The sequence below is a fragment of the Plectrocnemia conspersa genome, unplaced genomic scaffold, assembly GCF_051122295.1.
Source record: "Plectrocnemia conspersa isolate PC_06_02 unplaced genomic scaffold, ASM5112229v1 ptg000008l, whole genome shotgun sequence".
Lineage (NCBI taxonomy): Eukaryota > Metazoa > Arthropoda > Insecta > Trichoptera > Polycentropodidae > Plectrocnemia > Plectrocnemia conspersa.
The window spans coordinates 18,752,308-18,780,200 of NW_028277172.1; the positions used below are offsets into that span (position 1 = coordinate 18,752,308).

Below are 27,893 nucleotides of genomic sequence, written 5' to 3' on the forward strand. Positions count from 1 at the left end.
TTTTTCAGGCAAATTAAAAAAAATGTTGCAATCATCTTTAAATCTATCAACAAGCGATACATATTTTCATATTGTTTGTAATATTTAAAAAAACTGCTAAAAATACAAGATCGTGCAATTATGACAAGACCTGTCTACTTCGCTTTTGACTTGGAACAAAGTTCCAAATCAATCCGCACGATGTTGAAAATCAATTTTCACTTCAATCTTCTGATCTTAACTAGCTAAGCAGTCACTTAAAATCTTTAATACGATTTAAAAACTATGTTATGCAGTACAGTATATTAAAAATAAATAAACATAAAAATTCATTATTGTACAAATTGTAAAAAATTAACGCACGTGCCGTATAATTTATTTTAATCATATTTCGGCCCGTTATGCAAAATACCGCATATGTGCGTGTTTGATCTAACTTTAAATGTTTCATTGTATTGCCGAGTATCGCGCAAATTTATAGGTTTATTGTTTTCCATGACAAACGACTAAAAGTTGATCTCAACTTCCGTTGTATATACACATACTAATTCAATTACAATCAAAATTTGTAAATTAGCACCAAACGTCTGCCTTTGACGTTGCAACAAACTGACATCACGCTCCACAAATTCATCAGGACGTTTATCCTGATTGTTGGAAACTGAAGCTGAGTTTGTTCAACTAACGAAATTAATACGTCCGCACGCACGAGAGCGTTATAATATACGTGAAGGTATATGTGAACTATAACTATAGCATATAGGAATTGTTGAGCAAGCACTCACTAGATTTATGATCAACGTTGAATTCTCCAAGTTAGCACGTGTAATGCTTTCACATATAATATCAGTTTATTAATTATAAATATATTTATAGTATATTAAAATTTTTTTAATAGCAATAATTTAATTAATATGTTGAACTAACAGCTTATATAAATTTGATTTTTTAAGAGCTGTTGCTGACGTCCGGACGGCGGTTTATGTCACGTACAGCTGGCATATTTGCGCGCGATCGAAAAAAGTGCCAAATAATCGCAATTTTTAAATTGTAATATTATTAAAATTACGCTACTGATAATTATAAAAGTTTGTGTGGGCACTCACCAATACAATATCAGTGAAAACTTTTCGGTCGTAAATATTCAATTTACGGAAAATCTTTGTCGGCTTATGCAAAATGCCACAAGGCATACAAATGATACTTCAGAATACGAACACCACATCTGTGACTATCCTAAAATTTGTCGCCATAGATTCTAAATAAGAATTCCTTATGGTGTGACATTTATATACACCGATCTAGGAAAATACATAAGGATATTCGAAACGATTTTTTTTAATAAAATTAAGTACCACTAATTATTTAATTTTATATGAAAAAAAATATCTGTTAGAAGAATGTAATATTAAAAATATAATTAATCACTTTTGATGCCCTAAAATATTCAAAGATGTCGGTGAGAGTCTGTTGAAATCTCCGATAAGAATGTGGTATTATAACTTGACCACAGAACCACGATGCAGCGCTCGACATGCGTGTTAACCATAGGACGCTTACGCGCATACTGAAATTGAAGTGAGTTACTCGTATATTTCAGTTTGCGAAACACCATATCATTATCTCTCTCACTCTCGTCACTTAACACACCACTCGCGCTCGAAAGAGCAGCTCCGACTTCGGTCCTTTTGCCGACAATGTTCGGAAGCGCTCGAAGCTGACCAAGTCGATTGAATTACCCCCACATTACCTCCCGTTCTCGGTGACCTCGGACAACTTCCGAGAGATTTTAAAGCGGGCAGAACCGAACTCGACCGAAGTAGCCCCTATATTCTCCGTCCTTGGCTAACCTTGGCCAACTTCCAGAGAGTGTAGTGCAGGCATATGAACTTAATATTATTGCAAGATAAATTATCATATATGTTAAAAACATTATACACAAGACATTTCAAAAATAACAAGTAATATCACTAAGAGTAACACTGCAAGATATCTAAGAATAACTCCACCGTTTTTTTATGTAAATGTCTAAAAATAAAGATATAATGAAAATGTTGCACGTGAAAAGAGCATAACATAAAAAAAATATATTATTATTACTTCATTCATATGTATAGATTTATAGACTAACTTATAGGTAGTCAACCTATACAAGATACAAATACAATGGTAAAGTTTTGTAATGGATAAACAATCGCGACCATTATATACGACATCGTCTCAGATTAAGTATAAATAACTTGAGAGAAAATGATGGAAAAATAATATAATAAAAATAATAAGTATTACGTATTTTAGGAAATGGTTACCGAACGTGAGATTCGCGTGTCGGCCACGTGAGAAAACAGTTTTGTGCTTTATTGTGGGCGTGTGAACTTGTCTCGAACTTGGAGAAGGCATGGCTTAAAATTGCTTATACTATATGAAAAAATAAACGCGATGGATAAATTTCACATAAAACTATGATTTGTATCTGTTTCTATAGTATTATTTCCATGAAGGAATTTAGTGGTTGTACTATTTGGATCGTTAGGGATCGGAACGATGGGATTACTATGCGGCCCAGACCAATTTAGTGGCATTAACAAAGGATTTGTTTTTGGCTAGTAGGAAAAGCGAGAAAATCTGGTCGTGTATGTCAATCGTAAGATAGAATAATCTGACAATAAGTATATTAATAACAAGTAATGAAACATGTAGTTTTTTTTAACAAATAAAAGCATTTGTATAATAGAATCACTCAATCTTCACCAAAGCTAGTTATTTTTAGACTTAATCTAATTTATTGCAACCATATCGACATTTAAAAAAATGGGCTTAAAACTAATGATTGCTTATAATCGACAAATTGTGAAATTGGTCTCGTCAATTACCTCATTGAATTTTTTTTGAATGATTTGGCAGTATATTTTTTATAAATATTTTAACTAAAAAAGCTGCCGACTAATTGACTAGATTACCATGCAAAAACAATATAGACATATTTCTTAATGGGTAATAAAAGTTCCGAGGAATCCAACCAAGGATATTGAATTTTTATGATTTTGAGAAGTAAAGCGTTTTTTAACGCTACTATACGTATATTATATCAAAGGTCAAATAGCTCATTTGCAAGTAGTAAAAGATAATCAATTAAACATTATATCATTAAAAAATAAAAATAGAATCAATATTGACTAAAATTAAGCAATGAGAATCGTGCCAAAAATGATTGTCTATATTTAGCGTTGGGAGAACATTGTATTAATTGACACATATTCAAAACACATTTAATTCTAAAAAATACATAAAAGACAGATTGATCATGTAACAACACACTAAGCCCCTAATTTTAATGGTTTATAACAGTTTTTGAAATTATTATACATATTACTATTGCCTGATTTTACTTTCCAGCCACATGAGCTGATGTAATAGTTATTGTAAATCTTACCTTATTAGTAGTAATCAACTAAGAATAATATACAATATTATTTTAAAATTTCCAGAAGAGCAGTGTTATTTGACTTTGATTAGATTTTGACAGTATTAGGCATGCAGGCATTATTCATAAATAAATTCAATTCAATGAATTAAAATTGAAATGGCGTACCCAAATGTTCAATTTTAGGACCTTTGAAATAAACGATATATATAATAAATAACATATAATTGCTTTATTATACACACGCTTCATAAAATCTATAGCAAGCGGTAGATCTACCACAAAATAAATTATAAATTATTAAAAATGCTTCAATAAATCTCTCTGTAAATTTTACTAAAAAAGTCGCAATGAAGAATAAAATGACTAAAGTTAAAATGTATAATTAAACATTAAATTGGCAAAATACCTAGATCTCACATTAGATTTCCAAATTTCGCGGAAATGTACTAATTAAAATGATTAAAATTAGAGCTACACTCTGACGCGTTGTATTAAAATAACACTGATAATTAATAAATCTATAACCAGATCTTTTTTATAACAAAATTATAATGCAATAAAAAATAGTTATTTAAATGGTTTATCCGCATTTCAATATTACGAAGTGGTTACCCATATACACCCATACCTCGCTATACGGCCGCTCTTTATACGGCATTTCGCTATAACGGCCCTCTTCAATTAAGGCACGTTTTAGATTTACGGCCTAAAATGTTTCGCTATAACGGCAAAAAAACTTTTTTTCGATGTCGATTTTAAAAAAAAATTAAAAATAGATTTACTCTGCATAATTTTAAATTAAAGGTGAAGCAGCTAGCGCCGATGAGGCCGCATCTAAGGAATATCCCAAAATTTTAAAGGGAATTATTGCAAGAGGTGGTCATAAACCTGAACAAGTGTTTAACGTAGACGAAACAGGGCTTTATTGGAAGCGAATGCCTGATTGCACGTACATTTCAAAAACCGAAAAATCTGCGTCTGGTTATAAGGTGTCTAAAGAACGATTAACTTTGCTACTTGGTGCAAATGCCGCGGGTGATTTTAAGCTAAAACCACTTTTAATATATTTGTCCGAAAATCCAAGGCCTCTTAAAGGCCTAAATAAAAATCAATTACCCGTCATATGGAGATCCAACAAGAAAGCTTGGATGACTAAAGCTACTTTAGAGGATTGGTTCAAAAATCACTTTTGCACAGAAGTGAAAAAATATTTGCGAGACAATAACTTAAGCAACAAGGATTTGCTAATTTTGGATAATGCACCAGGGCATCCTACTAATTTATCCGAACTATCTGAAGATGTCATGATTGAGTACCTTCCGAAAAATACAACAGCTCTGATCCAACCAATGGATCAGGGTGCAATAGCCACTTTTAAGGCATATTACCTACGCCGAACTTTCCGACAACTTATAAGGGAAACCGATGGTAAATCTTCAATTAAAACATTTTGGAAAAACTATAACATCAAGGATGCTGTTGACAGCATCAGTGAATCACGGAAGGAATTAAAATTAACAACAATGAACCATGTTTGGAAAAAAATATGGCCAGAATGTGTAAAAAGTACTGATGCAGAAGTTAATTGCCTTCCTGAAATTAGGCAAAACATTTTGTATCTAGCACATGATCTCGGCTTTGAAGGTTTGAACGAACGTGATGTGCTTGATCTACTTGAAGCTGATAGGGAACCCCTTTCATATGAGGAACTCATTCAGTTGCAAGCAGAACCGCCTTTTGATGAAGAGACAGAGCCTGTTGTATTCAAACAGCTAACATCAAAAATATTGTCAAAAGCTTTTTCCTATTTCTAACAAGGAATAAACATCTTCCTTGAAAACGATCCTGACGTCGAACGTAGCGCTAAATTTTCTCGAGGAATTAACTTAGCCATTAGCTGTTATTAATCACTGAAGAACGAAATATACAAAAAGGCAAGACAAACAACGTTGGACAATTTTTTTAAGCCAGGCCGATACTTACCAGCGAAAAATGAGGACGACAGTGATCTGCAGGTTACCATTTCTTCATCGTCTTCAGATTAAAGCCATTTTAAAAAAAATTATGTATGTATTCATACACATATTTTATGTAACATGAAGTTGTTTAATTTTTGTTTATGGATTATTGTTGGTTTTTGGAGTCTTATTATTTTATGTACAAATGTTTGTACTTGTTATGTATGTATTTTTGATTTAAATGAAATAAAAAAAGATAAAATGCATTTTAAATGATAAATCACGTTACATATTTAACAAATTTGGTACCGAACCCATTGAATTTGTATGAATTTGTATGAATTTGTATTAGAATAATTGATTCGTTATACGGTTTTTCGCTTTGCGGCCAAGTTTCGTAGAACGTATCTAGGCCGTAAAGCGAGGTATGGGTGTATTGTAGAATCTCTATAAATTGGACGAAACCCAGAATTTAATCTTAAAAAAACATATTAGATAGTATGTCTATGTTGCGTTTTCCAAAAGTGTCTTTCCCAACGTTCTTGTATTTTTGCAATTATTTGTCAATATAAATACATTTGTAAATGTGACATTTTTAGTAGATCAACAGTGTATACACTTCCTGTACATTTTTTTCAAACATCACAGACAAAGTCATGGTTGAAGCAGCGTCCGTGCCTTTGTTTATGGGTTTATAATGGCCCTGCAAAGGGTCACGCGAACGGTATCGATCGCCCACTCGCTCCACCTGGGCAGCGAAGGGGTTAAGTGACGTGTTATGCGTCTCTCTAGCGGAAAAATAAATAAAATAAAATAATTAACACGGACCCACCGATCTATGCTACGATCGCGTGACTGAAAATGATGACATGCAACTTAATTGCAAGTCTGAGATTTTTTTTACCATACACGTTTGTTAAATTGTTTACAGCGCGTTTATAAGAATTATTGCTATTTTATTAAGCTGCACGATAGCTTTTGTACTGCGTTTGCGGTAAATAAGACTTTAAACGTAATAGTTACAAACAAGCGTAGTAGTGCAGATAAAATGTTTTTAAAGACCTTGGGCAGTAGTAAAACTTTTAAGTGCACTCAACGCAGAAGCTTATATAACATACAATTTGTAAAATATATAATATTTAATACGCAGTAATATATGTTGACGCTTTTATTGAATTATAAATTCTATCTGTATAGCAAATCTTATTAATATGCAAAATAGAGAGAAAATGGCCTTCAAACATTACCGTACAAGATTGCCAGAGGATGTATTTCGATGCAGTATATAAGCTTTTATTATATTACAGTGAAAGGTTTTTTAATAATCACATTTAAGGGTTTTCTAAAATATAATATATATATATGATAATATTCGTATTAGCAAATATAAAATAAAAATGATGCACTAATAATAAATTTAATTAATGTTTTGAGGTAAAAAATTCTTATTAGTAGGCAAATTTTAATGACAGCATTGTCGAGATATATATGTATATATTTAATCTACTTTGGGTAAATGATTAAAATATTAAAGTCTGTAGGAAAAGATAATAAATATTTGTCAAGTATTATGAATGTATGCTGACAACAAAAAACTAGAGTTTAAATAACCGACGAATCATCAGATGATATCGAAATTTAGCTAGGAGTGAAATAAATCGTATTCCTAATGCTACACTCTCTGGAAGTTACCGAACCAAAGGTCTACCGAATATGGTCGAGGTCGCCGAGACATTAGAGCGGGCAGACCCGAGCTCGACCGAAGTAGCCCCGAATTAACACATTATATTTTCCGTCCTTGCCCAACCATGGCCTACTTCCAGAGAGTGTGGAGAAAGCATTATGATTGTAATCATTTATTTAGAAGATATTGTTGATAATGCGCTGATTAAGGCGGTTAGTTCAAAAGGATTAAAAACGTTCAAAAGTGAAGTCAAATAAGCATGTTCTTATTTTTGAAATTTAACGATAAATACGAAACTTATAAGCTTACGCAAAAACAAGACATACGATAAAATTGCCAAGCAGACGGAGTGTAACAAAATATATTTATTTGGGATAGACTTGAGACAAAGACTACACACTAGAGTTAAATCGACAAATAAAAAAAAGCTAAGACGCTGAATAAGAAAGGTTATTTGCAGGCAAAACATAAGCTTTTTTAAGAATAAGAACGGTAAGAAGTTATGCGTTTTGTGTAATTTTTATAAGGTGAATCGTGGACAGATTAGGTGCTTAGAATAATAAAGGTGACCCGGAAGAAGAATAACATATTGGCTGCAGGACCTTTGGCATTATCTCCTCATTAAGGACAGTATTAAATAAAACAATGTAGCCAATATGATTATAGTGCCACGAAGCACTAAAAAAAAGCATAAAATTGCCATTAAAGGTATATTTATTTTACAATCAATATTTAATTTTTATTAAATAAGATTAAGGTCGGAATAGCGTAGTCCGTAAGGTCTAGACTAAAAACACAAGGCAGCAGGCTCAAGCCACGGCATCAGACTCAAATTTGTATTGATAAAAAAGGCGCTAATATTAAAAATAGTGACAGCAATTTATTAAAAATTATAGATAATAAACATAATATTTTATATTTAATTATATAGATCTCACTAGTTCCCAGACTGGTGGTTAATACTTGCTTGTATATATTTATTGTCTGCTTGACTTACGCAGTTACGAATAAAAATAAACATAATAATTTTATAGAATTTTTTCATTGTAAGTCTTCTATTGCAACATGACAAGCGTTAGCCCAATGCGTTACAACGGGGTAAACACAATCAATATATAATAAAAAAAGTCAGTAAATCAGTGACATATATTTTATCAATCATAAACTATTATTTTAGCTTATATTCAATAGATGCTTATATGCATAAACAGCTCAATTTTTATAAAAGTCTAGAAAACCTAATCTAAGATGTTCATAAAAAAATTTAATTATATAACAATAACTATTTTCCACCTGATAAATATTATATGAATTTAAAAACACTAAGGAATATATGAGATTCGAGCCCAGATTTTTAAGTTAAGTTACAGACTTATACCACTGCTAAATATTATATGTTACCAAGTACATAAGTTATGTATATTAATTACTCAAACATTTTTTTTATATAAAATTTAATATAATTTAAAAATAATACATTAGTGAATTTAAAAATTAAAAATAATCTATTGCTTTAATTAAATATAATTTTCACGAAAAATAAAATTAATTTTGTTGTATTTTATAAAATCTGCCAGTATGAATACATTATGTTTTCGATTATAGTAAAAGTTATTTCATTCAAAACAAAAAAAGGGGAGTAAAAATAGCGTTGAAAAAAATGCTTTTGGATCGTTATTTTTGAGCGAAGCTTTTCTGCAAGAATTTCAGGAATTTAAAAATTGTCTAGCTTCGGTTAAAAATTTGCATTAAAAATAGGTAAAGCAGAGTTATGTTTTAAAAATTGCAGTTCAATCAGAAATGCGTAACGTAATCTGGACTGCTTAGTAAGAGAGGAAAGCCACTGCTCTCTTATGCTTCTAAAAGTCGTTTCGGTCGTTTTGGCGTGGCTCACAGACGAGGATGTTTGCGAGCCAATTGCATCGCACCTTCGTCACACCCACAAAATACGTTCACGATTTAAATGAGAAACGGTCTATATTCCCACTGGCGAATTAGAGAACAATATTAATGTGCGCAGGATAGAATGTATTGTATAGCGCGTGTCCTTTTAAACAAAGGGTAGTATTTCGGGGGTACTTATAGGTGATAACCGTATAGGGATGTATGTGCCATAATGTGATCTGTGCAAAAATTCAAATTATTAATGCAATTATTTAGTCGCGAGATCTCTCTTCTATTGTTGTGAATTACATGTAGTCTCACTTTTGAGATGGGTTGATCTTTCTTTATTTTATAACAAATTATACAGGTGTTTGAAACCCCCATATTAATTTAGATAATCGTGCTACTCATATTTGACTCTATAAGCTTAAGGGTTTGACGACCACTAAGTTAGTATGTACAACATATGAGCAAGGATCAATATGCTAAGTGCATATTAATGAAGAGCAAGATTGCGTTTAGAAAATACAATATAATAACATGTACATATAATATGTTGTTGTAGCGCCATTATCATTTTATAAAAGAAGTCTAAAAAAGTGTATAAAAATAACATAAACAATTTTATTGTGATTATTATTGATCGTGAAATTAATAAAAATATGTATATTTTTATTGTTAACGTTAATTAAAAAATCTGATCATAACAAGTTAATCAACAATTGTTTAATAAAACATATTTACTCAAAGTTACTATAATAAATAAAAAAAATAGTATTCCAGATATGATTTCTATAAATATATATTGTGAAAATCGACAGGAAACTGCTACATTTAATTCGTTTCCCAACTGTATTATTTAATATATTTTATCCCCTGAATGTTCGCGAAGGGACATATGTTCTTCGAAATACTATTATATGATATGAGTGAAACGGGTACAATCCATTATTAGACAGGAAACTGTATTATGTGATATTGTAATGACATCCGAGAACTTTTTTTGTAGAATAGATATAAAATTAATAAGTTTGCTGTCATGATAAATAAATTATATAAGCCGCCGTGGGCGTCGCTAAAATTCAACTTTGCCAAAAACGCTAAGTAGGCGTTAGAATGAAACTCTTCAAAAGCCTCTCAAGGAACGAAACTTATCCGGTCGACTAAGGGGGTAGGCGTAAGTCACGTGGTCGTTATGCAAATCGCTAGATGAATGACATAATCATTAATGATTATAAAATAATGAATATGGTGTTATATAATAGATACGTGGGTATATTGAGATTTAAATTGAGCCGCTCTGAGGTCAATTTTTTATTATGTATATATCAAACTTGATGATATTTTGAAATACTGGTGGATTTTGTAGCAAAATCTAACATTTGTCAAAAGCAAATACGCGTGACGTATGACGAGCGAATTCGGATTGGGCTCGTGTTTATTTTGGACAAATCGATTTACTCTGGTGGTTCTCAACGTTTGTCATGTGAATGAATTGCTTATGGAAGACAATGTGTTTGTTGGATGCAAGGCGTTGTGAAACGAGTTTTGTGTCACACACGTGGCATATATCAACGTCTGTGTGAAAAATGAGAAAAATGACATAAAATGCAAGTGCGTTCTTCTCGTGTATTATATGTGGGAAACATTTTGGTGTCAAACATGCAAACACATGTCTTGCAAGAGTTTTGTATATTCTCATGGAACAATATGCTTTTATGTCTCTCTTACGCATGGGAATAAAATTGCATCTAATTAATACACCTAAAAAAATAATCTGACCATTCGAACAAAAAAATGTTTTATTGAATCATAGTTACTTTTATATAAGGTTCATTACATTACAGTACATACACTAGTTTTGTGAACTAGTAACGATATGCATCATACAAGCATATGTGTAAAAAAATACTTTAATATACACATATATATGAGTTTTTATCTGTAAGGTTATTATTATTATTATTTATTCATTTATATTAATTAAATTATGACCATCGTGACCTATCAGGTAACAGAAAAGATAAAAATACACTGTATTATTACGATATACATATAAAATTATACATAGTAAGTAAGAGAAAAAATCTAAAAGTGCCATAGAGGATCGGCAAAGTGAAATGCGTACCTTATAACAAAGGCGAACATCTTGAAAGATTTATCACATACGTCATTTATGTGTAGAGTGAATCTCTTCTTGCTCTTAAAAGTGATTTTAAAATCTTTAGTGGAAATCTCTCTAGTCAAAATGTTCACACCACGATCGTCAGAATAATTTAATGGCGAATGAGATCGGGAAAATGACATAGTATGGCACAACGTGAAGAGCAAAAGGCGGAGGTTGTACCCTTGAGAAACTTCCGAAGGGGTGAAATATTTTTTCAATATGTTTCAAACTGGCAACGATCGCTCAAATAACTCTAGAATAACCGAGTTAAATCATCCGAGCAATCGAAGTGCATTTTAAAAAAATAATAACTTGTGAAAAACCTTGTCGAAGGCCTTCTCAATATCCGCATTTACGACGTCTACTTGAATAAAAAATAAAAGGTTCGTAGCACTGAAACGGGCGAGACAAAACCTATGCTATTGATCAGTAATTTTCAGTAGCAGTTTCCCATTTTACATAGAAAAAATGATACGGCCAATTTAAACATACACAGTAAGCACATGAAAATCTATACTTTCAGAATATATAATAGATATTAATTAACGATTATTTTTTGTACATATATTATTTTTAGTTAATAATCCATGCGAATTAAGCACCATGCGCAAATGTTATGAATATAAAAAAATACTTTCACAATACATAAAGTAACGCAAGATAAATTATTTCCATTATATAAAATATTGAAATTAATATTCACAAGCAGTACTGCTGGTTGATACGTTAATCTGCTTCAATTGAAATAAACGCCAATCATGTAAAAAATAAGTCTAAAGAATTTATTATTATCTAATTAAGTATTTTTCATTAGATCTACACAGAAAAAACGGCTGTGTTAATAAAAGAAAAATAACATAATTTAATTTATGAGAGTTAAATATAATGCGGTTATATTTTATAATAAAAGAGCTTTTAATGTTTTTGTAATGGTAATTTGCTTTGTTTCATTCGAATTCAGTTAAACGATTATATATATTCTAAGAATAATGTTTTCACTAAAACGGCAAAGTGTATAACTATAAATGATATATACATAAGCTGAAAATACAGCATCCAAAAGTACTTTTAGAAGTAATAGGTTTGAATCAACATTTTCATGTTTTTAGTCATTAAAATATATTATCATAGGACTAATATTATATGCTTTAATTAGAAACAAGTAAATTTATTAAAATAATAGAATTAAAATATGTATGTTTTAGCAAATGTTTAAGCTAAGGCGTAAAGTATCAGACAAACATTTGTGTGTGTCATTTTTATAGGTTTGTGAATGATAATTGTTTTAAATTAGTGAATACTAAGTACAAGCGTGCAAATATCAAATGCCAAGAAGCAATGAATGAAGTTGAAAGGAAATTAAAAAATTTGCGCAAATATTTTAAAGTAAAAGTTTGCTTTATAAAAAATTGCATATTAAAACTGAACTTCTGCGCTTTTTAAAGATTTTTTTTGAAAAATATGTGATGGGTATATAAAAGTTAAACGCACCAAGATAAGCTATGATTAAATAATGAAAATAAATTCAGATGAGATCTAAATTATCTTCATAAAAACATCTGTCAAATAAAAAGTATTAACGGAAAATTTGAGCGCCATTCACAGTTAAGTTTCCCTGAAGAAATTTTAGGTTGACAAAAAATCTGCCACCTGGGATTTGCCGTTGGGCAGCCCCCCTCAAAAGCACCAGAGAGTATGCTCCTATAACAGAGGGGCTGCACCACTATGTCTATGCTATCCAGAGCACCCCCCCAGTGACATCAGCCACTGATACTGCGTCACCAGAGAATCTGTTCCTTTCAGATAAATTTTAAGACTTGAATTGCATCTAAATCAAGACTACACATTATACATAAATAATATTATATGTTTACAATCTTCTTGACCTATAAACCCTAAAGTATATGAGTTAATTTTATTAAGCAGTGTAAATTTTTATACATATTTAAAAAAATACAGTGTTAAATAAAAAGAAAACAACAATTTAAAGCTGCGTGACTAAATACAATAGATCCCATTTTTATTTTCTAGATATTTTTATGAATCATTTTGTATTATTATTTTAATGTAATAAATAGTTTATCTATAATTTTTAGGACAGACAGTTATTATATATTTTTTGCGAGGAGTCAAAGATTTTAGGTTTCGACACAGTACAAAACAGACTGCTCAAACTTTTTTAATATTTAATAGACAGCTGATTTTAAAAGTTTAAATATCCCTGTGATAGAAATGAATAAGAAATATTGTAGTTAAAATAAGTAAACCATAATAAATACTATATAATTTTAAGCTATAATATATCTTAGTTAAAATATTATATTCAAATAAATTTAATTTTGTATCTATAATTATTTTACACGTTTCACCTGACTGTAACAGCTTCAGCTGTAACCTGACTTGCGTATGCCTAGTGCGTCACTACGGGATCAACTGGGTAAGTCAATCAGACATAATGAGTCAAGTAAGAATTAACAACCAGAATTTTCATCTATATAATTGACATATGCCTGGGAATCTTTAATAGCTATATAATTAATTATAAATTAGTATGTGTATTATAATTTATAATTATAATTTTTTAATTTAGATCGGAATTGTTTGTTTACATATAATTAAAATTTGAATGGATCATCACAAATTTAGTTATTATTTTATTCTTATTAATACTAGCATATACTATTATAAACATATTTTTTTATAAAAAGCTTGGAGATTAATTTTTAATATATAAAATATACCAATGAACTAATGATTTAAATTTTTTAAAAGGCAAATATTGTTTTTGCGGCGATCGCATCCCATTTTCTGATCGTCGCGGCCAGGATATCAGCGCTCGAGAACGCTTTTCTAAAAAAAAAACAAATACGTTTTCAGCGATAGCTATGGGGAGCTTTATCTATTTTTTTTATAATGGCCATTATTACGTATTAAGGATCATAATGATCAGATAAGTAATAAAAAAAAAGTGAATAAATTTAACACAATTCTTATGATACGATGCACGCTCATTGCTTATTATTAACATTAACATAAATGAAATCAATTAAACGTTCAACGATTTTCACAAATGATTCGATGATTAAATAAGAATTTATTGCGGTATTAGAAAACGTACATAATGACCGTAAATTTGTATGAAGCGCATTGTGATGATTAGATACATTTATAAAATGAAATGCGTTTTGGGTTATTATCACATATACTAATTCACTAAACGACGACGACGCACCATTTCACTGGTTGGTTGGCACATTTTATATTTATTTTTGAGGCAATATAATCGATATTATTATTTGAAACACTTTTATATGATTAATTCGATCAAATTATACTATAATTAGAGACATGTTTGAGTCAGAAATTTAAAAGCTTATCTTATAGATTTTAGCACTTAGGCAGACGTACATTAAGGTACACATCCATACACACGTATAATATTCGAGCCGAAGCAATAAAGATTACGCAAGGGAGATGAGAGGGGTCGATAGGACTTCAGAAAGCTATAAAGGCTCAACGCGCGGTGCATACGTACAAGGACCCCGGGTGTTCGAATTTCAAAAAAAAAGCCACACACATACTATATATATACCTTGTTAAGTATTTACACGCCGTTCGGGAGCGATTGTAAAATTTGAAGTGTGAGACTTTCCCTTATAAGGTATTCCGACCATGTGTGTACGGGTATTGCTCAAAACAGTGCTGATTATGGTAAAGGGGGGTATGCAAATCGATGACTGGACTGTGTGCTGAGGTAAATAAGTCAAAACGGATTATCCTCGGTCCGGTTGGTTGAAGGTTGAGTGGGTTGAGTAATCTTTTGCTCGTTTTGGGTTTGTTTGGCCGTATCGGGTTTTATATAAAGTAAGGTATGATTAAATTGGAATCTGACCAATCGGATGCCAATCTACGAAACTGAGAACAAATAAGTTAATTAAATGTGGCCTTCAAGCTATATTATTCAGAATTTACTACGATATAATATAAGAAGATAAGTCTATGACATATCTAGGATGGATTATTATAAAAAAACAAACTCTTATATACCATATACTAATATTGTTAATGTATTATATCATAAGCTAAAAATTATTTTAGGGTATCTAGTGAATTAATAATGTTCTACAATAAATTAATTGACTCAAGTATTATTCGCTTTTAAAATAATTCTGTCGGGACCACCTGTAAAACAAAATTTTACAAATACTTGCTAAAACGGTTGCGACCTGCATTAAAATCACTTTGGCTTGCGTTATACAAGCACACGTGACGATCAGATATTTAAACAGACAAGGACTATTCGTAAATTCCCCAATTTATTTTTAATTTTTTTCCTTGTAACCTGACAGGCGGAAGCCTATTACGTTACAACGGGGTAGATCTGTATCAACTGGGTAAGTCAATCAGACATAATAAATACCTACAAGTAAATATTAACCACCAGACTAAAATTCTGGAAATCGGTGACATTTATAATTATAATTCATAATCAAAAGAATATAAGCGCAAATAAATCAAACTTTGAGTCTGATGTCGTAGCTTGAACCCGCGGTTTCTGGGTTACCAGTCTAGACATTACGGACTATGCTTTACAGACCTTGAACCTAAATAAAAGACAGTCAGTGTTTATACAAAATAATTTTTACGTGTCGAGCATATCAAACATATAGTCGTTATGCTAGCATTTTTATAAAAAAATAAAACGCAAATCGTTGCATTGGTCCAACGGTTGAGAGAAGAAAAGAGCCAAGAACTTCATATATCTCAAAAAGAGTATAAAAGCGCAAAAATAATGTACTCGCGACATATTTCCTGTCCAAAATATATCCAATAGGATTTTGTATCTGAAACTTCCACGTGTCAGATAGCTCCGCACAAAGCGGAGCTACGCCAAGTATTGACAGATTTTTGTAAAAAGCCAAGGAAGCAGCCGCTTTCTTTTTCAAGTCTGAAATCCAAGAATTTAATCCAATTTTTAGAAACTTGGAGACAAGACTATGGGAATAAAATATATCTATACTATTATAATATGTGATTCCAAAACTGTTGTGGTAATAATAATTTAAATAGCAAAAACTCTGTATTATAATGTTGAGTGACATAATGTATTGGCGTTTTTTTAAATTTGCAAAAATGTATAGCTTTTTATAAATTAAAAATAATTTCACTATTCTTTCGGTGCTTGTTAACAATAGTCGTGTTAATGATGCTATTTAGTAACGAGATAGTTTTTGTTTCGATACTTTAAACCCTAAATCAACAATGGAAGTAGAGATAAAATAATCTTAGTTAATCTATATTATTCTTCATGAGTTTAAAATCGGTCATAACGCGACAATAGCAATTAAAAAGCAAAAAATAATAGCAGTTAATGCCATTAAATTTAGAAAGTGGTTCTAAAAATTTCGTTCCGGGAATTTGGACATTGAATATGCGGGTAATAATAGGCAGGTAGTTTTAAGAGATTATTAGTGAGGATATTAGGGCTGACATCAAAACATAAGCTAGAACAAAAGTTCATCGAGTCGTCTATATCAGTTCACAGACGTCTAAAAAATTAAGAGAGCTGTTAATTTACAAAATATGAGTATTTCATAAATCGTATGAAGCAAACCTCGCCCAACGAATCTCAATATGCCAATAATTATTTATTTTTGAGAGGAATTAATACTGAATATGAGAAAGGGATTCTTTACTTTAAAAAATGCATAGCATTAACCAATAAGATAATGCTATGCATTTTTTGGGATAGGAAGAACATAATTTATGATGAGTTACTGAATTATAGACACAAGAATTATGGAGCAACCTGATAGTTGGGGACATTTGGGGTTATAATTAAAATTATTTTGATTGGAAAAATATCGATAGGAAAATGTTTGAAAATTAAGAAAAGCTATAATGCCTTCTGTTCAATGTTAGGCAAAAACATTTGAACAATTTGTTATATTGAAAAGACCACATTTCATTGGAAGTAGTAAACGATTCTTTATGAAGGTTTTTCATGATATACTTTTTATGACATAGTGTCTTAAAAAGTAACTATCTACATATTATTAAAAAAAATTTTAAGCTATAACTTTTCAGAAAAATATGTTTCATTTGCGAGTTTTTAGTCGGGCAGCCAAACCGAAAGAAAAACCTCCATAATTAATTTTAATTTCAACAGAAACCTATTGACGAGTGTTTCTGCAGGTCATAGTATAATTGTATAGCATTTTATAAATTATTTCACTACTTTATCTATCAGTAAAAGAAATTATTTTACTTTCCATTAATCGATGCGAATTTTGCTTTTGATAATTTTATATATGCTAAGCCAAATTACACTAGTCAGCCTTAAATAATTAGGTATTTTTTTATTTTTAAATCAGTAACTAATTTCAATCGTCGCGATCACCCATAATCGTCGCGTTACAATTATTTGTAAAATAATGATTGTTTGTCGTTTAAATTTGCAAAGAAATAAAGCAGCATTATCAAAAGCATTTAATGCTAAAATGGGATTGATCGTATTTTAAAGAATCGTTTATTGCGTATCCCAAAATACTATCTTCGAGATAGCAGGTAGAAAAGCACGGTTGCCGAACTTTTACAATCCAAAAAGCACTTGTTCCAACGTCTAGAAAAGTCAAATAATATGTATCAGATAAAGACGAATTTAACGAAAATAAAATTCTAGGCAAATGATCTAGACTGGTTATTAAGGAATCGAGGAAGAGTGAAGATGTTGATCTCCTCTCATTTATTCGACCGTATATAAACCAGAAAGCTGCCATATAAAGTTAATTTTTTTCGAATTTTTGTTTGTAAAACTGATTATTGCCTCGAATTCCATATGGAACTTAAGGTTTTTAAATTTATATTGCTTCTGTGATATCAGCTGTACATCATCTTATTTCACGGAGGAATATCGTGATGATTAAATAAAATCAAACTAGGTCATACATATTAGGTATTGAAATTATTTTAACCCTTTGGCTACCGAAATCCGATATATCGGCTTTGGCTACACTAGCGAGAACTGCCGGATCCGACGGCTCCGAAATCGAAGTATCCAATACATTTTCAACCGTCTGTAGGGTATATATATATATATATATATATATATATATATATATATATATATATATATATATATATATATATATATAAAAATATGTATATATATATAGATATATATATATATATATATATATATATATATATATATATATATATATATATATATATATATATATATATATATATATATATATATATATATATATATATATATATATATATATATATATATATATATATATATATATATATTTATATATATATATGTATATGTATGTGTATATATATATATATATATGTATATATATATATTTATGTATATGTATAGATGTATATGTATATATATATATTTATATATAAATATAAATATATATATATATATATATATATATATATATATATAAATATGTATATATGTATATATATATATATATATATATATATATATATATGTATATATATATATATATATATATATATATATATATATTTATATATATATATATATATATATATATATATATATATATATATATATATATATATATTTATATATATATATATATATATATATATATATATATATATATATATATATATATATTTATATATATATATATATAAATTTAACCGTCTGTAGGGTATTTTTACTTGAACCATTATTTAAAAATATCATATTTTATTAATTTACGAAAAGTTTTATTTACATTTTAAAAATAAATAACATATTATATACCATTGTTATCGATTCCTGTCGGAGCGCCGCCGCTCACATCTCGTAATTTTTAATACGTCATGCGATAATGACTCTTATTACAGCGTAAATACGAACTAAAATAACACACAATCGCATATTCATCATTAATTAGGTCAAGTTCGCTGCAGACAGCGTCGCACGTGCGACCGTATGTTTACAAACTAAAATACACATTTTGACTTTTTAATTATTTAATAAAAAGTCCCGGCAGTTCTGGAACATTTTTCCAAAAATGCCCGGCATCCAAAGGGTTAATAATGAGCTAATTCAGAAAATGAATCGACACGGAAGAGCATTAAAAATCAAGAAAAGCAGTCGTTCCCGCTTCGATTGTCCAATTTGGTTAAGCCATGTGGTCACCTTTAACCTCAAAGAGTTCAACCTGAATTTTGAGGCGACTTATAATATCCATTTATTGCATATTTTAAATGTTGTAACACAGGTACCACACATAATATCAATAATAGAAAGCTTACCGAAAGTCCTTTCAAGTCGTTTGTCTATCAAATCTTAGAAAGCGGGTGCCGCACCAACTGTTACAACTGTTCAATATAAAATCCATTATAAACAGGAGGCGTTTCTAAACTGCATTTTGAGTTGTGATTGATACTGTAGCGTAACATCATACGAATGAGAAAGTGTACTATTGAGGATAAGAAGCCCACAAAGAGCAAGGATAGATTACATGAAAAAAAGATTAATCTAATCAGTTATTATTATTTGTTTAACCATTGATACCGTATTTGGCAATTGGTTGCAAAATCGTTTAAAGCTCTTTGTCGATTTTGAAGGTTGTTCGCAAAAGTTATCACAGTTTACTTTCTATAGTATCTGGCATTGTTTAAAGCGTCTGTCGGGAATATTAAACGATATTCGGAGAGGTAAAGTGGCAATTCATCAACGTACATAATACATGAGAACATTTTATAAATATAAAACTTTTACCAGATGTACTTAAACGTAAAAATTCTCGTAAAATAGTTATTGAACGTTACTTTTATTACTTTGCATACGTAAACAACCGTTCCGGTGACGTCCATGGTACATCTATTGATTTTAACAAGCATATCATTAAAATACATATTGGTACAGATCAAGATTGATTTTTGATTGAAGCAGCGTTTTTTTGCTAAGTTTACCAATCGATCTGCGACAAATAGAGCGTATCTGTCACAGATTAAAATTCTCGATACAAATTTTGACATAGTTAGATATTATAGAAATTATACTACAAAGACATCGACGTTTTACAGATGACATTTAAATAAACATATAATGACTGGGTATATTACAATTTATTTACGGTTCTAGCTCTTAGATTTTTAAACCACTTGTTTGTAATGTATACTATTTATAAATATAAGTTTTTTAACTATAGGAGTTAAAGGTGTTACAAAATTAAAATTTTGATATTACCGTCGAGTTCTTTCCGATACAATATTTTGAAACAAAGGTACCAGTTTTCCTCGAGAGAGCACTTTGGCCATAAACAATGCGATACAACCGGAACATGACTCACTTACTACGCAATGACATAATAACTACTGTTTTATTTGCTTAGAATATGTCAGATCCATACAAAAAAAAATACTAGTTCAGGTTCAAGTACAACACTTGATATTTCATAATACACCTCGAAAGGGTAAATTAGTTTAAAATACTTCAAGATTGAGTCATGTCGCCGGGTTTGGGCAATCTAATCTAAAAACTATTTTGTAAAACAGTGACGCAGTGAAATTGTTCTGTTGACAGTAGACAAAAAAGAGGTAATAAATAAAGCGAAACGCCTCTGCCTCGACTTTGTAATGTTGGAGGGCAAAAAATAGGTTCGAGCTCAACAACACTGCCTGCCACAAGAGAAGGAGGAAATTTGAAGATTCTGGTTTCCTGTGCGGAATTAATGCTTAACGTTTTTTTTCAACGAAAACCATAGTAATTTTATTTATTTTATGTAGCGTCATAAATAATATTTATGTGGCTGTAAAGCAACTGTGTTGTGTTTATAAATAACAACATACATTTTATACGATCGATAATTACATGATTTTGATTTGAAATACTACAAAGAGAAAAAAAAACACAATAAAAAAGGGAAATTTAAAATACTGTATTATAGATAAATGTAAAATAATTATTTTTAAGACGTAAACCATCAATACATGCTTAAAATATTCAGCAGATATAAAACTTTAATATTATTCAAGATAATCTGTATTATATTATAATATAATTTTTTAAGAATATAAAATAAATTATAATGCGATATCCTTTTCAGGTATTTCCTTTATTAAATGTTTAAAGTAATATTTGGAAAATCGGTTTGCCCATTTATGATATAACCACACAAAAATTCCTATTTTCTGAGAAAACCCCATTTTTTCCTTGTCGAAATTTACCATTAAAAATCTGACCACAAAATCTATAAGGTATACAACAATAATGATAACATAGCGATATTTTCTTGATTGAATAATTTATTTTTAGATTGATTTTATTTCCAATATTAAGGTGTAAAAATAAAAATAAATAAATATTTGAATGCGGATATTTAATGTACAGTTTACTTAAAGACAGTTATATAAATATATTTATAAAATCGTAGCACATTTGTAACGTGAAAAGCAGCCGTTTTAAAGTCAACTTTTTTAGTTCTTTAACTTCTTAGTACTAATTTTTTGTACTTAAGTCAACATTTTATTTTATTGTAGTCGTTTCTGTAATTCCAATTTATATTATACTCCAATGCAGACTATAGCAAGTATGATATACACAATAAATCCTTAAAAACGAATGAAGTAGCAAAATAAAATTAATCAATGTTTAAAAATGTTACCGAGTAAGCCATTTGTTTTCCTACAAAACATTTGTTTTCCTACCAAATAAATATTATTTTTTTATAAAATATCAAATACAGTAAACCCCCCTATAGCAAAGAAGTTTCCTATAGCGTAATCTCAAATTTTGTATGGTGCCTAGTCTCCTATAACGCAGTATTCCTATAACGAAGTCCCAATTTCAAGAAAGTAGTTTTTAGGGTTAAATAAAAACATTTACAATATTCTCATATTAAAAAAAATATTTGTTAAAAAATAAATTTATATGAATAATTAAAATAAAAATATAAAAAAAACTTATGTGCGTATTAATAATATTTTTGCATTAGCTAGAAGGGACTCAAATTTAACTTTACTTTGCGTTTTCAGTATACTTAATATATAAATATATATATTCCATATTTACTTTTCCACTTTATATACATTTTTTAATATCTGAGTGACGTGACAGAATTCATATTCAATACTCCGCTAAACCGTACTTGCATTGTGTGAATAAAAATGCAGCATTTTTCTGGCGGTCAACTTGTGTCACACAGACGAAATTACAGTGACTAAGCAATGGAAATTTATTTTTTAAGCCAGTTAAGTAGCCTTCAAGGATTGGGCGTAAGAGTCGAGTCTCAAGAGTCATTAGAGCCTGCCTCACGTAGAGTTGTTTGGCATCCCTAAAATACCGACAGAGCCCACAAATTAACAAAGAAGCTTCCCATCGGCGCCTCAGAGTCTATGACATACGCGCACGAAATCGTGCAGTTACACACACATCTCTATTAGAGATACAAAGACAAAGGAGAGCTATCAGCCCACTGGCTTTATCACCCCCTTCCATTTCTTCTTCATCAGATTTTCATCAGTGAGACCATCAGTAGCTCCAGATCGGGAAAACTAACCATGGTCATTTATCGTGACTGACTCAGGATTATCGTCACTGATGGGCGCAATTTAAATGAGCAATATATAAAATAACTGTTCCATAAAATGAATTATTTGTGCATTACTTATAGACAGATTAGGTGCGAGTGAGCATTATTCAGAAAAGTGTAAACCTTACGAATAGCTTTGCAATGAAAAAATCCGAAGATTTACTTTACATAAATTCACAAACAATTCGTTTTATGGAATTGAATTTATTTAAATGGATATATTTTCTGTTAAATTGAGCACTGCCTCAAAGCCTTTAGGGGTAAGCCATAGAGATTAGGACCCCAGAGGGCCTACGTCACTACGTTTAAGCCCTTCAGGGGCTGCGTCCTCTAGTGGGTGAACCACGCTAATATCTTTTAAATTTGTAATTTATTAATGTAAAATACACTTCACTATTTTTTTAAATTTAAAGGCTTGAATTTGAGTCTCATTTGGCACTTAACATATTTCCAATAAATTTATTATTAATCCCGCCGATTATTAAGTGTGAAGTTGGTTGTTCCGTTTCTTTCATAAGAATAGTGAAACTTCTATGTATTTAAAAAAAAATTAATGCGAAATTGTCGCCTATCCTATTTTTTCTTATCAACATTAAACTTTTTCTAAAAAGAGACCTTATGAAAATTTCGGTCAAAGTTCGTTAGCTAGCATAAAACACCAACTTTCTTCAAAATATAAAAATATAAAAATCGTTCCCTATTAAATTTTTTTTTGAGAAATAAATAGAAAGATAAAAAATGTTTTTTTGTCATTGTACATGACAACTGACGTAGTTTTAATTATATTGACATAAAACTTATTCTTGTAAATATCACGTCTGTCTTTGTTAGTCAGCTTGATCAACCATTTTATTTTAACATTTTTAAAATTTACCTTCTGTAAAAAATTTAAGAAAAATACTTAATATTTTTTTATATATATTTTGTAATTTCTGTGAATTGAACGACATTTAAGGACACGATAACAACCATAGTTTTAATTATATCGGCATAAAACTTATTCCAAGAATAGATTAAAAAAAATAATAATAGATATTTTTGTCTATGACAGTAATGTTATAAAAGAATTAATATTTACGTTTAAAAATGAGCAAAAGGCCGTCAGTTGTGAATAAGAAAGACATTTCAAAAAATTGTTTTGATAGACTAAGTATTTATTAATTTTATAAGCACTGTCAAGAACTATTTAACATATCTGGCAATCATGACTTGACATGTTTCCCTAGTGTTTCATGATTGACATTATACAACTATGAAACGTTTGCTAAAATATAGCAAAAAAATTGCGCGCGTTGGGTGTTGGACAAGAGAGCAAGCGCATTTTATACAACACGATCAGAATCTCACTAAATTGATTAGGGTGCATGTTTTATTAAAGAGCTCCAAAATTATTTACTGTACTTTATATTCGAATATTCCTCATCAGGACATCAACACGTAAAATTTCAACAAAACAATTAATCAACGAAACTCTTGAAACTGAGATGAGCAAAATTCAAACAAGAAACACAGGTCGCACTGCATATTGTAAGGTACAGTAGAGCGCCGTTTAACTCGTTCATTTTTATGACATTTCTTGTGAGCGACTCTCAAAGCTAGAGAGACTCTTTATCGTCCAAATTAGTCTGGAAGCACGTAAAGGATATATGTATGTTTGTATGAATAGTGACAATCAGCGAGGGGGAAATTGCGAATCAGGATCAAGAACCGCAAAAGGGTCATCTGACGTGACCGCAATACTTTTTTTTATTTGCGGTCTATTATAGTTATGTATGGAATATAGCAAATTGGCACATGTGTGTAAGAATCTACTTATAATAGAATATGGCTAAAGACAATTATGTGAATTTTAATTTCATGTTTGAACATGAAAAGGATGAGACATAATGTGAAACATTGAAAAGCTAATCCTTTCACGAAGTTTTCCGAAGAAAATTTATCTACGCTCTAATTTGATAAACATTTCTGAAATCAAAGTTATAAGCTGTTTATTCATCGAATTATATTCGCAAACGATACAGAGTACTTATAAATTTTGCGGAGCTTAAACAGAACTGCACTCTTGGGATTAATACCAAAAAACATGACTTCATTCATAAACGTTTATATTAAAATAGCCATCGGGTGGGAATTAGCGTTAAACGTTTGAGGTTTAATAATGTAAACATTAATTTCCTTGCGGAAAGTTAGCTTTTGTGTAAAGGGTTACAATGGAAGGATGTCCTTCTCTAAGGCCAACGTTTATTCTGTATTAAATACATATTTATTCAATTACGATGAAAATAATACGATGCGTTCGAATAGGAACAAGGCCACGGACGCAGACGGTCGTTGATGGTATTGAAACGCGACAATTAATTATTCATACGAGCTCGACTAATGGGAAACAGCGATGCAATTAGAAAACATAATAGTTTAATTCGATATACTGTACATCGTGTGCAGCAGAAAGGTTGACAGGAATATGGTTAATTGGAAATTAACGTTAGCTTAACGGAAATTGAATATTAGTCTCTCAATTAAACTCGATGTATATTATTAGATAATTATTTTGAGTAAACTCTCAAATTTAATTTTATTTAATACTTCAGATTTTGTAGGTAATAAACCACAAGAACTTTCCTAGCAACCTAATGTATCAATTTTTAAGTGTGCACATCTGCATTTTTCATCCACTAACAGAGTTAAGATTTCCCAAGTGGATTTTGGACTTTTACGTATCAAGTAGAGGCCTTAATAATAACACTAGTGTTAGTATTGGGCTATTTATTTTTAGAAGCAAAAAATACAAAAGCCTTTATTGTAATGCTTTTCAATTGCAAGTCGCTGCTTCAAGTGTCTTATTTAGTTGCTATCGAATGTCTAAGATAAAAATATTGATTAATATTAGAGCCATCAAAAGACGCTAAGCAATTCTGAGAAGAGTTATTAAACTAAAGTTGAAGATACGATAAAGAAATTAAGATGTTTTGATATACTTGAGGAATAGTGAATATGAAAACTTGAATGACGAACTAATTTGTAATCTTGAGAATCGAATAAAGCACATCTAAACCGAATTTTGCCCAATAGGAGAGCGCAAAAAACAATTATCCCTTCTCAGAAGTCAAAAATCCACGTCAAAAGCTATAAAATCATGCCGTCGCCATAGTTGTTTTATGGGCAATTGACTGTATAAACCTTCAATGAAATTATTGTCTCAAATTAATGGATAGCATTGGAAAAATATCCATCACTCAGATATAGAGCTATTATTTCTGCCACATTTCTACTATTTTACAGAAGCAAAAAGTGTAAATAAAAGTAATTATTCTTTATGATAATTTAAAGCTTTTTTAATTTTTATTTTAAGCTAATAATTTAAATAAAATATTATCAAGTCAGATTGACATTGAAGATAACGTTATAGAAGTATTTGAAGTCAAAAATAAAATAATCTGTGATATTTTATATTAATCAAATCAAAAGAAACAATGCAGCATTTCCAATTATATATTTATTTATAGAATTTTTGTTTAGAGTAATGGATTCTTAAAGCACATATTTGTGTAAATTTTATATCATTATATAATTTGTTTGTGAAATTATAGCAGCTGTAAAAAGTCAAGTACATATATACAAAAAGGAATCAATGAATAATTTCAAGTGAGTTAGTATAAAATTAAAGTTAATTGTACCATATAATAATAACCAAAAATTATATGGGAAACATATACATAGTATAACATATAACATACAAGTATATGAATTAATTAATCTGAATATCCATCAGATATATTGTAGTATGTTTTTATTTTAGGAACGTTATATGATTCAGATAAGATTAACACATTGTGTTTTTACAAATATCTGATAATAGCAATATTTATATTGTTAATCATATATTCGCATTAAAAGCACAGAAAAATAAACCAGTTTTTAACGAGTGGTTAGAAAATATATAGTGGGTGTTTAGTTTGTCTGTGGGCAAAGACGCCTACACAAAATCATCTTCTTACTTTAACTGGATAACATAAGACATAACAACTTTTCTGATTCTATTATGAAACACAATTTGACAAATTGTTGGATGATAATGGTGTGAATCTTACATTATTAAAATCAGTGATAACTACAATTTGGCGGTATTGTTAAATTTTCACACAATAGCAAAAACACTTTATAAAATGACAATTTATAAAAAGTGAAAGCATTTTTTTAGTTGCAGCCCAACAATCGTTGAATTTAATGAACATAATTGGCTAAATTCAAAGGCAAAATGTTTCTCAGATTTGATTTTGATTGATGTAATAATTTAATTATAATAATTCCAAAAGAGCAATATACTTAAATATAATTTTGATAAATTATACTATATAGTTTTTAAACGTATTCAAATTTAAATGTATTTATAATGTTTTTGAGGTTAGGTTATATTTTATATGTAGCAAATTGTACAATGCTTCTATAACATGTAGATGTATAATAAAATCATTTTTAAAACAAGGAAAACATTGCATTTGATAGTATGATTCTAAAGAAACAGGGTATTTAGAGTCACGCACTTAAAACACGTATTTCATTCCAAGGCATTGGTAGTGGTTGTAAAAATCCATTGACATTAATGTTTTAGCGCTCACCTGTATTTTTATGGCCGCTTCAGTCCAATAACATGATCACAGGTATTAATTTGAACAATAACAATGATATTTGATTAAACGAATCAAAGAGACAAAACACAACCTCACACTACGATGCACTGACAGCCACTAACAACAAAGCCTACTTGACAGCGCGCAACTGCCATTCGAGCTTTCAAGTTTTGACGATAGAGGCGCTGTTCTTGCTTTTTTATGTCAATATTACTTTTTTAAACCACTAACAGATGTCTATAGTAAATTCATTGTTTATTCACATAATTTTATTGGTTCAAGAACTAACTATTAATTGATAAAAGTTTATGAATACATCAAGAGATGTCTCAAAATAATAAATAAAAAATAAAAATGTTTTTTTTGTTTTTGCCCTTATGAAATCGAATTGTTGCTCATAAATGTGTATTTTTAGATTTACAAATAATTGATTGTTACGTAATATAATAAAAAGTTAGCATAATATTCGATTGACGACCCAGATACATACATTTGTCCATACATATTTATTTTTATACATAATATTCCTAATAAAGCTTTTACTAAATTAACCATTGTTTTCAATATTAATTTAATAGTGG

At 29.8% G+C, this 27,893-nt stretch overlaps 1 protein-coding gene across 1 annotated transcript in view; it reads right to left on the reverse strand.

Moving 5' to 3' along the window:
* LOC148233275 (uncharacterized) overlaps positions 1-27,431 on the reverse strand; it is an 83,779-nt gene extending 56,348 nt beyond the window's left edge. The window contains exon 1 of the mRNA XM_088189158.1: positions 27,301-27,431. The gene's annotated coding sequence lies outside the window, so the exon portion shown is untranslated. The remainder of the gene's footprint in view (positions 1-27,300) is intronic.
* Positions 27,432-27,893: the final 462 nt, after the last annotated feature.